Source organism: Lutra lutra, chromosome X (assembly GCF_902655055.1).
Source record: "Lutra lutra chromosome X, mLutLut1.2, whole genome shotgun sequence".
Taxonomy (NCBI): domain Eukaryota; kingdom Metazoa; phylum Chordata; class Mammalia; order Carnivora; family Mustelidae; genus Lutra; species Lutra lutra.
The window spans coordinates 20,790,156-20,804,083 of NC_062296.1; the positions used below are offsets into that span (position 1 = coordinate 20,790,156).

The 13,928-nt window shown below is 53.2% G+C and overlaps 1 protein-coding gene across 3 annotated transcripts in view; it reads left to right on the top strand.

The window, feature by feature from the left end:
• ELF4 (E74 like ETS transcription factor 4) overlaps positions 1-13,928 on the top strand; it is a 41,629-nt gene that overhangs the window by 12,431 nt on the left and 15,270 nt on the right. The window contains exon 2 of one of the 3 annotated variants that reach the window (XM_047715757.1): positions 13,589-13,677. The exons of the other annotated variants lie outside the window; for them this stretch is intronic. The gene's annotated coding sequence lies outside the window, so the exon portion shown is untranslated. The remainder of the gene's footprint in view (positions 1-13,588; positions 13,678-13,928) is intronic. 3 annotated transcript variants of the gene reach the window in all.

Here is a 13,928-nt window from a genome sequence, read left to right on the forward strand (position 1 = left end):
CGCCCAAAGTGCAGGAAGGTGTGTCCGTCACCTGCAGCATGTTCGTTTGCCTGCTGTCCCCATCCCTGTCTCCTTCCTTGGTTCAAACTTATTTGATGGAAAAATCTAAGCCCTTGTGTCCCTGGGGAAAGTCGTTGGACTTGCTCAGTGGTTAGCTCCCAGCCTTTGGTGTGGGGATCATGAGACTCCGAAGTAGGCATGGATTGGCCGAGGCTGTGCCCACAGATTGCCTAGCCTTTCCCCCTCCACCCCAGTCAGCCTGTGGCCCCTCATTCTGTCCCACCTTGAGCTCGGAGTGTTTACAGTACTTCCAGTTAGAAAAACAGAAAACCTGCTTGTGCTCTCAGAGCCTACCTAGCCTTGCCGCTGCTCATCTCTTGGTGGTTGAGAACAGAAGAGCCGTCAAGGCCTCCAGGCCAAAGTTATCCTTCTCAGTGACCCAAGCACCTCATTCCTGTCCCCATAGCCTGCAGATAGAGATGATGACAATGTACAAAGAATGCATGCCCTCCCCCAGCTGGGGCAAGGCGGATAAAGCGCTATGAATATTCAGGTTTCACTCTGGCAGGCAGCAAGCCTTCATCCACACCCCCTGCCGGCCAGGGGTGCAAGGGGGGTTCCAGATTATAGTGCCTATAGTGATGAAACCACAGCAGGTAGGGCCCTGGGGAGGCTGTCTGGGCTGGGCGGGGCAGGGCAGCCAGCTGGGTGAGGCCCAGATTCCCCATACTGATAAGACAGCCTGTAAACACCCAGCAAGGGGAGGGGGCAGAGGGCAGGCGACCAGATGGCAGGAGAAGGGGGGAACCGGAGCCCAGGGCTAGCGGCAGGAAGTGGGGCTTGATGTGGAAACATCCTGTCCAGCGGGGGCTAGACCAGTGGCCATTAGTGATCACTCCCTCCACCAAGAAGGCAAGTTCAACACAAGGTGGGGCTGCCTGGGCACCAGGCCGAGAACCTGGTACTCCACATTGCCAAAGGACATGATAAATGGGTCTCTATTGTGGGTTCTTCTTCTATCCCTGAACACTGCTGGTGGGGGGAAATCAGGACCGAGCTCCCCACGCGCCAGACCTTGGGGAAACTTAGTAGTGGAATTGTCCAAGAGAATTTGACTCTTACAGGAAAGTCCTGGTCATCACTATCAGTGAGGAGCAACGATTGGAACGCTTAATTGTATCTAGAACCTCCTGCAGCTCTCTGAGAAGCAGCACATATTTGACACGCCTTTCTGTTCCACCTTGTAGGACTTTCTAATTAGAACCTCAGGGGGTCTGGCGGTGCCTGGGTGGCTCAGTGGGTTAAACCGCTGCCTTCGGCTCAGGTCATGATCTCGGGGTCCTGGGTTCGAGTCCCGCATCGGGCACTCTGCTCAGCGGGGAGCCTGCTTCCTCCTCTCTCTCTGCCTGCCTCTCTGCCTACTTGTGATCTCTCTCTCTGTTAAATAAATAAATAAAATCTTACCCAGCCAAAAAAAAAAAAAAAAAAAAATAAAAAAAAAAAAAAATAAATAAATAAAATCTTAAAAAAAAAAAGAACCTCAGGGGGTCGGAGCTCATGGGGCCTTTCGCAAGGGAGCACCAGACTTACCTGCTTGACTTTTCAGACGGGGACACTGGGATCCAGAGAGGGGTGCTTGGCGATGCTCATGGCAGACCTAAATTGAAGCCCCTGGTCTATAGCATTTTCCACTGCCTACCCTGTTGCTTTAGACCCAACCACCAGCCCGCATGCATGCAGGTGGCCCTGCTTTGCACACTCGCTCAGCCTCAGCATTTATCCTTGCTTAGGGACATGGGGAGGCTGATAGAAGAAATCCTCAAAATCAGAAATTGGACATCTGGAGTGTGGCCTGAACTGCTCTGTCAACTTGCACGTGGCCTTGAGTGAGCTGCTGCCTCTCTCTGGGCCTCATTTTTGTTTGTTTGTTTGTTTTAAATAACAGTTTAGTTAGGGGCATCTGGGTGGCTCAGTTGGTTAAGGGTCCGACTCTTGATTTCATCTGAGATCATGATCTCAGGGTCGTTGAGCTTGAGCCCTGCATCAGGCTCTGCGCTGGGTGTGGAGCCTGCTTAAGGATTCTCTCTCTCCATCTGCCCCTGCCCCCCCAAATAAAAAAATAAAAATAATAATGAATAACAGTTTAATTCAATTTAATTCATTGCCATACAATTCAGTTATATGCTCAAAGTATACAATTCATTGGCTTCAGTATATTCACAGAATTTTGCTTCCATCACTACAATGCATTATAGAATATTGTCATTACTCCATAAAGAGACTCTGTACCCATTAACAAGTCACTCCCCATTTTCTGCCAACCTCTAGGCCAAATAAGAGATATTTGGTACAGATATATTTTGGGGAGAAAAAAAACCAGCAATCGAATAGGTAGATGGGATAACCCAGCTTACCGGGAACTTAGGAAGAGAATCTACCTCCGTCTACCTCGAGAAGAATAGGGTGGGCCTGGCGATAAGCCCCTGGCCATGGGCCTGTCATCTATGAGGTGCTCAGGGCTGACTTTCCATAAATATTTGAATAAACATGTGAATCAGTACCCCGAGAGATAAGAACCCAGACTAACATTATGTGTAAACTGAGAGCAAGTGTATATTTATGGGGCAGGGCCATGACATGGCCACCCCAGGTCTGGATCCAGGAACTCTCTGGAAATGGTAGGCCCCTTGAGGTGGAATAGAGTCAGCGTCCTTCATCAGCAGAGCTGGAAGCCTCCCATTCCACTTCCCCTTCCTTCATAGCTGGCTCAGCTTGTCACCATTTTGGTGCAGACTTGGCCCAGAACGTTAGGAATCACTTCTTCGATGGAGCTTTGATTGGGATTGAGGCCCTAGAGGAGGGGGTGGGTCACAGACCTGGGAAGCTTTTGTTGAAGGAGCATCACAGAGGTTCTGAATCTTCAGAGTTGTGTGTTGTGAGCGAGCACTGAGCTAGGGATCTGAGCAAATGGTCACCAGCGTGGGGCCGTGGGGAAGGCATAGACTTTGATATCGAAGGCACACAGCCTGGGTTTGAGTTCTGCCTTATTTATTTATTTATTTATTAAGTAGGAAAACAAATTTTGTCCAGAGATATGGGCAGATGTCTAGTCTCAGAACTTCTGGAGTTGTTTCTTGGTGCCAGCAGCCTTGCTGACCTTCAGCACGTTGAAGAGCATAGTCTTGCGCAAGGGCTGACACTCACCCACTGTAACAGTGTCACCAGTCTGGAGGTCCCTGAAGTGGGGGACTGGTGTACAGACATGTTCTTGTGGCATTTCTCACAGCGGCTGCACTTTCGGATGTAATGGGAGTAGTCTTGGTGGATGACAGTGGTCCTCTGCATCTTCATCTTGGTCACCAGACAGAATCTGCCTTCAGGTGGAGACATTAACAGTAAAGGGTCATTTCTTACCAGCATAGTCGCCCTTAGTGGCCTCCTTGGGCATCTGGAAGCCCAGACCAGTGTTTTCGTAATATCGCAGGACTCGAGTTTGTTCTTGCCAGTTTCTCCAAGCAGGACCCTCTTCTTGTTTTGAAAGACGGCCAGCCGCATTTGGTAGGTGCCCCTCTGTTGGAACATCCACCGTCTTCTCCACCGCCTGAGAGAAGGTCTGCTTCCATTCTTGACGGGCGGTGTGACCTTGGTCACGTTACCTAATCTTTTCTGAGCCTCACTTCTGCTGTTTTTAAAACGGAACTATTAAAACAGGATTATTACCAAAAGAGATTTCACTGAAAACAAAGTTCAGAGAGCGTAGTAGTTGGAAATAAACCTAGGTTCTGTCCCCAGCTCTGCCAGTGACTAGCTACTTTGTAAGGATGTTGTGAGAATTAAAGGAGATAGCCTAGATGAAGTGCTTGGCACACCGACCCCACAGCTTGTACCCAGCAAGTATAAATCTCAGCCACCTTCCCTGCGCGCCACCCTGTAATTTTTTTTAAAGATTTTATTTATTTATTTGACAGACAAAGATCACAAGTAGGCAGAGAGGGGGAGGGGAAGCAGGCTGTCCACTGAGCAGAGAGCCCGATACTGGGCTCCATCCCAGGACCCCGAGATCATGACCCGAGCCGAAGGCAGAGGCTTCAACCACTGAGCCACCCAGGCGCCCCCACCCTGTAATTTTTACAGTTTGGCCCCTTTCCCCAGATGCAGAGGGAACAACTTGAAGTGCTATCAGAGGGCGCAAAAGAAAATCTTACCCACATTTACACAATACCCACACCCCTCTGCTCCTCCCCCAACGGGCCCATGGTGAGGCCACAGTGGCCCCACCCACCATCCCAGGCCCAGCACTAGCTCAGATCTGTGCCAGCCCCACAAGCACTTGCCCTGAGCTGGCACTGATCTCAAGTGCTTCCACCCCCTCCACCCAGACTAGATGCTCTTTCCAAACACGTGCCACCAGCTTTGAGTCGGGCTTGTAACCAAACCCTGGCCCTGGGTTTGCACTCCAGATGTAGGGAGGGGCTGGCAGAATCCCAGGTGCATATCCAGATGTTGTCTCCAAGGCCTCCTTGGTGTCCCCCATGCCAGCTGTGAAGCAGTATTTACTCCAAATTGCAGGGCTGAAGAAGCAGGCCTGTGTGGGGCCCTATCACTGGGGCACTGGGTCCTATTTGCCCTGGGAGGGGTGTGTGGAGGGCGAGGGGATGGGGAAAAGAGAGACTCTGTTCTCGAGACAGGAGGCCTGCCTGGGCAGGGCTCTTGGCCTAAGTCGCAAAAGGATGACCTCTAGAACCCAGAGGTATCAAGACCATCTTCCCATCCATTTTTTTGTTGGCTCACCCAGTACCATCATGTCTAGGGATCCCCTTAGCTTCTCCTACTGCTGCTTGGACCTCACGGAACAATATTACCATAGGGGGGACCAGAGAGATTGTGTCTTTCCACTCCTAGGCCCCCATCCCAGGCATCAGGGCTTCTAGAACTATTACCATGTAATTGTAACCTGTCCTCAGGAGGACCGGCAGCTAGGCAGAGGTCCAGGGCCTCAGGCTTCTACTGCTCCTCTGACCCTTTGCCTTGGGAAGGCCTGGCAGAGATGGTCACATGCCTGCAGGATCCCTGTCGGGCACATAGCCCCAGTGCTAGGAGCTCCAACCTTGCAAGGGCAACTGGGAGGTATTTACAAGTGCAAGTCACGACACCAAATCACTAGCAGCTATGGAATGTGATAGCTTCCTGTTCCATCACCCAGAAAATGCCGCTACCCTTGACCCACATGTACTGTAATACTTTGCTCTCCATTGTTGTCTCTGTCCATTGGTGCTGAGGACAAAATTATGCAAAATTGTCAAGTGGCATTGCTTTCAGTGTCACCTGGCCCTCCCAGTTAACCCTTACAGTCAGCCTGCTTTCCCCCAGGCTCTTGCCACAGTCCATCCCTCCATCCTGAGCCACCTGGGGCTCATCCTCAGCCCAGGTGGACATTGCCCTGAGCACACAGTCCAGTCTTTTCGTCAGTCCTGGAAGGCCAGGCTCATTCTGCACCCGCCTCCTCAAGGCGATAGCTAAGTAAGGTGATAAACCCACTTCTCATCCTCTAACTGGAGAGGGTTTGGCGGAGACAGCCCCAGCTCCCTCCCAGTCCCAAGTCCCCCAGCCCAGGCAGGCTGGCAGTGGAGCTGTTGGGGCGTCCCCTTGTGTAGACAGCTGTCTCCTCAGCCTTCCTGTGAGGGATCCTACCCCCTCCCCCGCAGGGCCCCTCCCCTCTCTGTACTCTCTGACCTGTGTGGGGCAGGGGCGGGGCAGGAGGGCCTGCAGGCCCTGAAGGGGAAACTGCTGAAACCCCTGGGACAGGAAGTGGCAGAGAGGGGCTGTTTCCTCTGGCAGAGCAGGGGTGCGGTGAGAGCTGGCCCTATCCCCTACTTGACTGCTTGTCTGCGTGGGTCCTGGGAGGCTGGGGAGAGCTGAGCGCCCTTCTTTCCCTTGGCTCCGCCCCCACAAAAATGGATGCTTCTGGCCCACCAGGTCACAGGGGCTGGGGAGGGGGGATGGCTCTCAGAGGAAGCCATCTCTATTTTGATGGGAGAGGACTTCAGAAAGAAGCGCAGACAGGTCATCGAGAAGGGAAGGGTGGGGAGGGGCAGGTGAGTATGGGGTGAGGGGGGCCCACAATGGCAACGGAAAACCACAGTTGGGCAGGGGAGCCTTCTGTAAGCTCTTACTCCGAGAGAAGATCATCAGGACTGTGTCTGCTCAAAACTGTGTGAGTTGGAAATGCAATAAATTGCTGACTGTGACTCATACGGCTAGAAAGGGCCTTAGACCATCCAGTCCGACCCCCTCACTGGGCAGCGGAGGAAACGGAGGCCCACAAAGCTGAAATGACTTGCTCAAGGTCCCAGCATGGGCAGAACCCGGACAGGATTTTCTTTCTGATGAAAATCTGCCGAGTTTGTGTTTGGTGTTCACGTGTCCTTCCTGGTGCTCCTGAGAGCTCCATGACGTTCTTCTCAGAAATGAGCTTAATCAATCTATTCACACTGGAGGGGAGTGAAGCCTTTAGTCCAGGAGCCAGTAAATTTTTCCTGCAAATAGACTGTAAATATTTTAGGCTTTGTGGCCCATAGGGGCTCTGTCACAACTCAACTTACAATGCAAAAGCAGCCAGAGATGATAGGAAAACGAATGAGCGTAGCCGCATTCCAATAAAACTTTATTTGTGGACACTGAAATTTGAACTTTGAAAAATTATCATGTGGGATGAAATATTATTTGTCTGTTTATTTTTTTTTGTCCTAATAGTTAAAAAATGTAAAAGCCATTCTTAGCTCATGGGCCATCCAAAACAGACAGTGGGCTGGATTTGGCATGCAAGCCCTAGTTGGCCAACCTGTACTTCAGTAACTAAGAAGTAAATCTAAGGTGTCGGGAGGAGGGGGAGAGAATATACTTGTTGGGGAGGAAGCAAGTAAGCCTGTGAAAAGGAGGTGACATTTGCTTCAGATCTTGACCACTGTGTGGGAATTGGAGCTGCAGAAATTGGGGAAGGGCACAGCAGGCCTAGGGCATGGTGTGAACAAAGGCACGGAGGTGGGGAAGTTGCTGCAAAAGTTAAATGTGTTCTGCACATGTGTGGCTTCATTGTTATTTGCCAGCCCTGGGTCTTTGGCTGCTGTCTGTTCTCACCAGAGGAAAGGGTTGGCTGTATTGAGGACACCGAGAGACAGTGAAGAGGGGAAGAAGAAAGGTCACCTGGGAGTCATAGCAACTGGCTGTGTGAACTTGGGCAAGTCATTTTTCCTCCCTCGGGAGCTTGGTGTTTGCAGTCGGATGATAGGACGGATAAATGCCACGATCTTTCAGGTCCCTTTTAACTTTGATATCCTGGGTCTCTGAGTCAGGAAGAGACTTTGAGTAGTGTGGGTGAGGGGGAAGGAGGAACCCCAGGAGTCTGTGGTGACATCAGAGCTGAAGCTGCCCACACCCTGACAGGCTGTCTTTCCACCTCTGTCCTGCACGCTCCCCTGCGTGCAGGCAACACTGGATGGTCCTTTGCTTTTGTTGGCCTGGGAAGTGGCCAGTGGTGGTGGGGCGGGCATTGGGGGATGGGCATTTGGAAGGGACACCCAAGCAGGCAGCGAACCCGGCCCAGCCCTTGCCATCTGGGGGATTCCCAGACCTGAGCAAAGAGCCTCCGCATCAGTTTCTAGGACACGGGCTGGCAGGGGCCTTGACAAAGAACACTGTCCCTTCAATAAAAGTTATTTGACTTAATATCCTGTTGGTGTCAAGTCACAGATTAGCCCAGCTTCTAAAAAACCCACTAATGAATTTAATTAGTCTCTGGTCAGTGTTTCTTTTTTTTATTTTAAAGATTTTTATTCATTTATTTGACAGAGAGAGAGAGATTACAAGTAGGCAGAGAGAGAGGGAAGCAGGCTCCCCACTGAGCAGAGAGCCCAGTAAGGGACTCGATCCCAGGACCCTGAGATCATGACCTTAGCCAAAGCAGAGTCTCAACCCACTGAGCCACCCAGGTGCCCCCTGATCAGTATTTCTGTTACCCCTCTCCCCCTGCCAATGGAAGCAAGCAGGCCTTCCTGGGGGCAAGGGTGGGGTGTGTACCGTTTGAGGCCACCTTTCATTCATTACATGCCACTTTCTGCCACAGTCTTGTATCTGGGAAGGCAGCCTCACTGGCCAGGCCTGTCCTTTGACCACTAAAGGCCTGTAGAGGTCCCTCCTGCTGATGGGGGGTGTGTGTGTGTGTGTGTGAAAATGACTCTCCAGGTCCTCTTTTTTTCACCTGGGTTTTTCAAAATAATCCCAAATTCAGAATGTCCAAGGTGAGCTCATCTTCTTGCTGTATTTCCTGTTTCCATCAATTCTTTTCTTTTAGCAGTCTTTACAGTAAGAGCAGGCTCCACATCTTGGGGTCCTTACAACTACTGTATTACCCTATACTCTGCCATTTTATTCCCTTGGGTGGCTCTGGGCCTCACCTCCTGGGTTCCAGCTGCCCCACTGGGTCTCCTTCCATCTACTTCACTCATACACTCAGACCAAACGGATCTGCCTAAAGAACTGTTTGCCTTAGGCTCCTCCCTTGGTCTAGAATCTCCAGGAACTCCAAGTAGCTGTCTATGTTAAGTTCATATTCCACCACCTGGTGGATCTTGGGCCTCTGCACTTACCCAGCTGATTTCTCTGACCTCCCAGCCAGTCTCTTTCCCCCGTAGCCAACCTGGTTTCCTCTCTGTCCCATGAGGTTTATGGTTGTTGGTCATGTCCTCCCTCGCCTTCGTCTCACCCCATTATCTCCATGTCCCTGTCTTCCTGTCCATCCAGGTAAAGAGATGCTGAATATTTGATGAGTGAGTGTGGTCAAAAGGACACAAATCAGACCAGGAAATTGAAAAACGTGTTTGAGACATAACAGAGAGTTTTCACGTACATTAACTCGCTGGCCTTGCACGACAACCCTTTGAGCTAGGGAGGATGTCCCCATTTCACAGAGGAAGAAGGTCACCTGGCCAAACCCCAAGGCAAAACTGGATCTTCTCACGGAGAGGATCATGCCCTTATGATCTGCATAACTTCTGGGGTCCCCTCCTAAGCTGTAGCTGGCGGCCCACCATACTGGGGTTCAGTAGCTGCTCTGGACTAGGCTTTGCCTTCTTTTCTGTAGCGTGTTCTTGTATTGGTCTGGCTTCCTCTTCCCAGAAGAGCTTTGTGACTCTCTGAGCAGGTCTCTGGAGCGGTAGAGATGAGGATGTGGTGGCCGCAAGCACCTCCAGGGGGTGCTCTTTGGGCTTTCTCAGGCAAGGCCCCTGGGAGTCGGCTGGGGAAATAGGTTCCCTTTGTCAGTAACCCTTCCCCCCACCCCCCCACCCCGACCCTCCTCCCCTGCTGGGGCTTCTGTAGAGCTCTTCTTGCCACATAACCACAACCCCAAGGGCTGGGGTGGGGTGAAGGTGACAGGACTGGGGACTGGGAGCCCCTCTCCAACCAAGCAGCCTGCCCCTCTCTGCGGGGGTGGGCCCCCAACCCCTGCCAGGAGCCAGCCTCTACTACACCAGCAACTGGAAGCCTCCAGCCCCACCCCGTCTATGTTCTGGAGCCAACGGGGGACTTCCGGGGGCTTCACGGGGGCCCTAGGCCCCCTTTGCTCTCTGGGAGGTCACCTGAAACTCATCTTATGGATGAGTGATTTTTAATTTCCAAAGTGCTTTCCCACCACCGTCTTCATTCACCCGAGACTCCCCAGTGAGCATCTGCTAAAGCTGGCTTAACCCTCAGCCCTCCCCCACTGTAAGGATGACAGAAACCACAGCCCAGAAAGATGGCTGACTTTTCCAGGGTCTCAAAGCTGGTTGGGATACAGCCAGGAGAGAGGGGGCTTCCTTCCTCCTCCCTGCAACCTGGACAGCGCCCACGGTGGGGCGAGCTTAGGGTCTCCTGGAGAAAGGGGAAGGGGGCTGCTCCCTCCTGCAGCCCTAATCGCCCCCTCCGCTGGGACAGCTCAGGGCCTGGGAAGGTAGAGGCTAGACGGGCGCTGCGAAAGGACGAGGGCAGTTGGAGATGAGCTCTGGGCCTCCCTCACCATCGGAGCTGTGGCAAGCCCTACAATGGAGGCGGGCAGTGACCCAGGGCCAAGGAAGGAAACTGGGTTTCTTGTAAATAAGCAAAGAGAAGCCCCAACCAACGGGGCTTGCAAAACCTTTATTTTTTTCCTCCCCCTTCCTGATTTCATCTCAAATGGAGGGGATGGTGAAAAGAAAGGAATAGAGGAGAAGGAGCTGACAAAATAGTTGTGGCTGGGGCCCCTTCACTGGGCGTCTGCTCAAGGAGGAGGGCTCTGCTCGCTGGTCAGAGTCAAGGCTGTGGGGGAGTCCCATGGGTGGATTACTTCTGCTCAGTCCGTGGCTACAGCCTGGACCCCTGGCTCTGGCCCTCTGGCTCTTAAATACAGCCCACTGGTCACGTGGGGCAGCATGCAAATTTGCTTCTGGATGACTATTAGCCAGAGGAGGGGCTGTTTTTAAGTAGAGGGTACAGCTGTTCCTGGGGTAGTTTCCATTTTGTTTGTGGTTGTGGGGGAGGGGCGTTGAGAGAGTGGGAAATGGCATGGAGGAAATTGTCACTTCCTTTCCAGAGAATTCCAGAAAGGTTTCATGGAGGACTGGGTATTTCAGGAGTGAGAGCTGGCTCTGAGAGGATGAGGAACTGGAGAAGGAGAACTCTGCTTTGTGGCCTGGCTGACCATCGGCCCCCATGTTTCCTGGCGTGCGTGGAAATGCCCCGGGTGTTACTAGCAATTCTGTGAGAGCCACTGGCTCAGCTGAACGGGTGTAGATTTAAACTCCCTCCACAGAGACCGTGGATGTGTCTTTCACATAGGGGCTGCTTCCTGTATGCAGAGGAGGCCCAGATGGGTGGGTGCTGGACACCGCCTGACGTGCTCTGGTGACAGCCCCAGAAAGGGTCTGTACATCTGAAGGGGGCCCAGCTGTGATGACGCAGGAGCAGCCCAAACCACTTCTATTTGGCTATTTTGGTTTTGAAATGCAGTCAGAACCACAGTGAGCCGAGGTGTGCATTTGCGTCGCTTGCTTGCTCCCTCCTGTGGCACCCATTCGCTCACACACGGTGTCAGGGGCCATCTGCTCTCCAGACACTGCTTTCAGTGCAAGTAGGACAGGCCCTGGGAGCCAGGGATCCTGCTGTGGCCTCCAGGGGAGTGAAGGGAGTGGAGCTCTTGCCACCCTGGGAGCCGACTCTGACTGGAGCCAGCTGTGATCTGTACAGGGATGGGGCGGGTGGGGAACTTCCCAGGCACTTCTGTGACTTGAACGAAGTGTCTGTGTGTACCCACCTAGCACCCTGCTCACCATCAAGGCAGTGTCCGGGGCTCTAGGCCACTGAAGCTGTGTCTCAGCATGTCTGTGAGGACACTAGGGAGGAGTGCCCCTGGTGTGGGCCTCTCTGGCCTCCAGCAGGGCGGGCCTTCTGTGGTGGTGGTTTTTTTGGTTTCAGGTTCCTGGGAGAGGGAGGTTATTTTGAGGGACTTAGTTGGGGGGGGTAGTTCACTCCTCTGCCGGGGAGAGTGAGTGAACATGCAAATGAGCCTCTCCCCACCTCTCACTTTCAAATCCTCAAACATCTGAGGGGGGAGGGGCAGAACTTTCTGGACTGGAAGGTTCCATGGTGGGGCTGGGATGGGAGTTTTCTTAGCCTTGGCCAAAAACATAGGACAGCTACTTCCTAACCCCTAGCTGGAGGCTGGAGGTTTGGACAGAACGGGACACCAGGCTCAGCCTTGGGTCCTGGGTGCAGCAGTCTCGCAATGCCCCCAACCCTGGGTCGGCAGAACCCGCACCAACCAGGTCCTGAATTTAGATGCTTAGATGTGTGGACACTTAAAGAATGCAGTCGGATTAGTCTCTTCTGCTATTGCAAAGCTCTCTGCACCGATGGCCAAGGAAGGATTCCACCCAGTACGTGCGGGGCTGCCCTCTCTCCTCCACCACCTCCATATTCTGCGGCTGGCGCATTTTTCTTCCCGGGAAGCATAGGATTTTGGCTTTTCAGTGGCCCGGGTAGTGGGGAGCAACAGAGGCAGCCCGTCCCAGCCCCCCTCACCACAGCTTGCTGGAGCCAGCACCAGCTCGGCTCTGTCCTCCTTTTTCTCACGAAGGCAGGCGTGGAGGAGGAGGAGCCCGCGACGGAGTTTTGTGGCGCTGCTGACCCGACCAGGGCAGCCCTTTGACACACACAGACCCTCGTGCACACATCCCCACGCTTGGGGCACACGAGCACACCCTGCACGCAAGTAAATCTGTGGTGTGTTTGCACACCCACAGTGACAACTCCTATTGTAAATTACAGTGCAGAACTACACAGCTGTAACACACACACACACACACACACACACACAGGGCACACAACACCCACCCCACAACCCATGTATACGTGGATATACGTTTTTTAGAGAGGGAAGGAGGAGGAGAGGCAGAGGGAGAGGGAGAGAGGGTATGTTAAAGCAGACTCCCTGCTGAGCATGGAGCCTGCGGGCAGGACTCAACCTCACAGCCCTGAGATAGTGACCTGTGCTGAAATCAAGAGTCAGATGCCTAACTGACTGAGCCACGCAAGTGCCCCATGTGGATTATACTTCTTGTCCAGAAAATACACCTCACCGGTACTGACTCACCAGTAGCATTCATTAATTCGTTCGTTCGTTCATTTATTAGTTCATTCATGTGTTTGTTCTGCAAACATAAATCGAGTGTCTGCTACAGGTGAAGCACAGTGTGGGGTGCTAATGTTTTGCTGATGACCAGCACAGTTGTCCTTGCCTTCAAGGAAGCCACTGCCTCATGGGGGAGGTCAGGAAGGTGCATGGAAGGTCCGTAGGCAGAGAGCACCAGTGAACTCGCCAACGTGAAGTGCTGATCTGTGAAAACAAGCCAGAGATGAGCAAACCTGGAGGGAAGGGCTGCCTCGGAATGACGTCGTTGGGGGGAGAGGGGGCAGACACCAGAGTTTCGTGTTTAGACAAAGTGGGATTAGGTGAAAGTGATCCCTTTCATTTGATTAGTATGAGAATGCTTCCTGGGGGCAGACAGCCGGCCTGAGGGAGGGAGGGCCTGAGGGAGGGCGGGGAGCTTCGGAATGCGGGCCTAGGGGCGCTTTGGCTAGAGGAGACAGACCTTCCAAGCATAAATGGCCCTGGGAGGCTTCTCAGGCAGGCCACAGGAGACCGGGTCACAGGCAGGGCCGGGTGGGGGTAGGGTGGGGTGGGAGGGGTGGAACTCAGGCCAGACCGCGTTTTCCCCAGGGCCTCCTCTTCGTCCTAGCAGGGCTGTCTCATTCACCCAAAGGGAAACTCAGACCTGACAGTTTGAGTGGAGCGGCTTCTTGAAGTTTTGTGTTGGGGGGCCGGTGGAAAGGTGCGGGGGTGAGGGTGGGGGTGGGGAGCGGGCGGAGCCAGCCCTGTGGGCTAACGGAAAGGAAGTGGGAGAGGCCTGGGTGTCTCCTGTGGGGGAGAGCGGTCATCAGAGAGGTCACCCGTGGTCCTCCTCCCTTTCCTCCCCTTTTCCCCCTCTCTGAAGTTCCTCATTTCTTTCTGGGCCAGGAGAAGAAGGCTTTGCCACCCTGGCACTGCCAGACCTGGATGGAAGGTGTGTCAAAGAGACAGGAGTCAAATGTGTCACTCCTGCTGTGGTGCGTGGACCGAGTTCTTCAGGCGTTCATGGTTGAGCCGGGCTGTTCGTAGACCCACCCCATGTCCACACACATGAGGATACCATTAAAAACAACCCTAAGGGCCAAAGCTGTGGTACCTGGGGGTGGCAGGCCTGGTGATTGAGAGGAGAGGAGTAGAGCAGGCTGGCAGGAAGGCCATGGGAGTGGGAGCTAGGCTTCGGGAGGTAGGCACGGGTCGGCCACAGCAAACAGCTGGAGGCCCCGGGCGC